This window comes from Oryctolagus cuniculus, chromosome 1, assembly GCF_051225735.1.
Source record: "Oryctolagus cuniculus isolate XC-2025 breed Fujian yellow rabbit chromosome 1, ASM5122573v1, whole genome shotgun sequence".
NCBI classification, from domain to species: Eukaryota; Metazoa; Chordata; class Mammalia; order Lagomorpha; family Leporidae; genus Oryctolagus; species Oryctolagus cuniculus.
The window spans coordinates 222,497,369-222,500,816 of NC_142867.1; the positions used below are offsets into that span (position 1 = coordinate 222,497,369).

The following is a 3,448-nucleotide window of genomic DNA, read 5'->3' on the forward strand; positions in this document are numbered from 1 at the left end:
TTCAAGGACACTCTTCTGGCTATCTGTGAATGGTACCTGCTAAAAACAGTCTATACATTCAAGGCATAATCTGAGTGATCTCCAGGTACAGTTAATGTAATCAGAGGTAGGGAAGAGATTTAAGAAATAGATTCAGTTTGAAATGACAGTTGAGTTTTTATACTAAAAATAGCCAATGTACATGGAAGTTACTATGTTTCACATACCAATCAAAGCACCTAACTTACACATATTGTATTAACTCATATAACCATCACAACAATCATAATTAGTTGATTTTATTAATTTTTAAAATTTTACAAATAAAAGAAGAGGCATATAATGATTAAATACTTGTCTAATAAGATGCAGAGCAAATAATTTCCACTCCTACAGATTTCCTTCAGAAGTTAGGCTTACAGTCATGGTGTCGTCCTTCCCTTAGTCTCAATTTCAGTGGCAGAAAGTTTGTCTTAGACCAACAGTAAATATAAATCCTCAGTCATTTATCTTTATATTGTGTACATCATTCATCTACTCATCCAGTTTGTGAAAACATTTGTCAATTGTTTACTGAATATGTAAAATGTGCTGTAGTATCAATTGCATCCCTTTCCTCATTTCTTGATATTGGTTCATTTAATTAGATTTCATAAAAATAAGTTAATTTCAATGAAACCCATTATATATTAAAGTTATATCTCTCTAAGAAGTATACAAAGCATTAAGTAGTAAATTACTATGGACTCACACCCTCTGTAGATTTACTTACAGTGAAATGGAAATTAGCTTTTATGAAACTCAAATATTTATTGTAACCCAAGGCTACTCTTTTAGAGTCTTCTACTGATGTGAACAGCCTTGGAAATCATATAGGCTCAACAAAAAATAAATATAATACTTTCAGTTTCTTGGAAAAGAGAGTAGTTTTTATTTTTAACAATGAAACCATATTTTGAGAATGGACACCTCAAATGTGATTACTTAAACAACTCTCTTTCTTAAAGTTAAATTCACAAAAAAGTCATTTATGTCCTCAGAGAAATCAATCTATTTTCTTCAATATGGGTGTCCTTCTGGCTTTGGTATTCGGTGCAATCTCATTTTATTATTATATTAAACCAACAATAGCATTTCAGGCATTCTCTTGGCAGGGAGCAATAAAAACAGGCAGCATCCTGTGTTAGATAAAATCTTTCATTATATACGACCTAAATGCCATGTATTTTGCAATGGTAAAATGTATTTGTGGATTTCACATGTGTGATGTGAATCATTTTAAAAGCCATAATCACAACACAGCAGATGCTAATAAATTTTCAATCTGTTAGGCTTTGTTTTCTGGAGAATGAATTTGATTTGTGATACAAATGTTACATGGACGATTGTGTTTAGCTATGGAGAATATGGGAGGTTTGGTATGCTAACCTCTGGGGTCTTTTTTATTATCCAGTAATGGCTACAGAGAATCTACTTCCTAGGGTACTGTGCTTCATTGCAACAGCCTCAGTCACCTGTTAAAAAGCCCTTTTAGGAATGTCGTTGTAGCATTATGATATTTGTCAGGACCTATGTTTCAGGTATTTGAATCCCTCACAGGACATCAACATGTAGTGATCATAGTCCTAATCTATCTATTTTTCTCTCCATTTATTCATTCTTAGGAGTGGAGTCCATAGTGCTCCTTCTTTTAGCTTTATCAGTCTTCGTGGCTAATTAGTTAATTCCCACTATTCATTTATCCCCCTGATCTCTGAATTCCTTGACCTTGCCTCACGTGCTTGTAATGACCTATAATTTCATGACTACCCATACAGACCTGTATGTATTTGAGGCAAAGCCGTGGTTTCAAAGACAATCAAAGCAGAAAATTATTCACTACTGAAGGGCTGAAACTGGAAATAGATGATAGATGGTAGCTCGGGATGTTTGACTCTGGGGAAAGCAAACATAAGGCAGAAACTAAGAGAAAGCCATTGATAAATGTAATATTTAGAATCTAGATGTCTGTCACAGTGTACAGGGAATTCAGAAACTGTAATTAAAGCAATGTGGATCAAATTAGAACAGAAGGCAAAGTAGCAAAAATCATAAAATTGGAAAAGTAAAACAATGCGGTACCAGCACAGGATCCTAAATTGGAATCAGAATAACTTTGCTTGAGACTTAAGGTAGCACTGCTGTGCTTGTATCTACTCCCCACCATTTGTCATAGTTTATATGCTAGAGAAGGTCTTAATTGCACTAATTGATTCTGACAGTGGTTTGCATAATGGTGAGAAGACATTTTAAATAGAAGGATAAACATTCTCATTAATTTGGACAAAAATGTTTAAAACTCTTCACTGAACTGGCAGAAGATAAAGAGAATTATAAAAAGTATATGAGCAGTTCTCTAAAAATATAGAGTTTTGAATACATGGAGACTCAATACTAAAAGAAGCTTTCTGAGCTGCTAAGTTACCAGACATCTGCTTCTGGTGATGAGATAGTTTCTCTCAATGCCTATTGCACCAGCAACACATTTACTACATCACGGGTGGGACCAAGGACTAGGTAGCAAACTTGGTCTTCATGGAGCACCTTTAGAAGCACTGCTTGGAACTGATCTACATGATTGAGCTCATTGACAAGTATTACATCCAGCAGCTGAAGGAATTTGATGGGAAGACTTTAGTGTCCATCAGCAAGGAGGGTTTGGAGCCTCCAGAAGATGAAGAAGAGAAAAAGAAACAGGAAGAGAAAAGAACAAAGTTTGAAAACTTCTGTAAAAGCATGAAAGATATATTGTATAAAAAAGTTGAAAAGAGAGTTGTAACAAACAGATTGGTGATATCTCCATGCTGTATTGTCACAGGCACTTACAGCTGGACAGCTAACATGGAAAGAATCACAAAAGCTCAGGCCCTAAGAGACAACCCAACAATGGATTACATGACAGCAAAGAAACACCTGGAGATAAACCCTGACCATTCCATTATTGAGTCCTTAAGACAAAAGGCAGAGGCTGATAAGAATGCGAAGTCTATGAAGGATCTGGTTATCTTGCTTCATGAAACTGTGTTCCTTTCTTCTGGAAGATCCTCAAATACATGCTAACAGGGTCTACAGGATGATGAACTTGGTCTGGGTATGGATGAAGATGACCCAACTGCTGATGACATTAATACTGCAGTAACTGAAGAAGTGCTGTCCCTGGAAGGTGACGATGGCACATCACACATGAAGGAAGTAGACTAAGCTGTGCCTGACAGATGACTTGGACATATGTTCAATACTTTACCTTCGCTCCCTCTGATAATATATTTTTCAGGATTTTTTTTCTGTACTCTTGTTAACATTTTTAAAAATCTGTATGGCATGACAACTACTTAAGGGAAAGATAAGATTTCTTTCTACTTCTAAGTGATCCTGTGATGTTAGGAACAAGCAGAGGTAGTAACACTTCTCTGGTTTCACATTGGCTTGC

General features: G+C 35.6%; 1 pseudogene; it reads left to right on the top strand.

Annotated features, from left to right (window-relative positions):
* The first annotated feature begins 2,296 nt into the window (after window positions 1-2,296).
* Window positions 2,297-3,219, top strand: LOC103352043 (heat shock protein HSP 90-alpha pseudogene; annotated as a pseudogene).
* The last annotated feature ends 229 nt before the right edge of the window (window positions 3,220-3,448 follow it).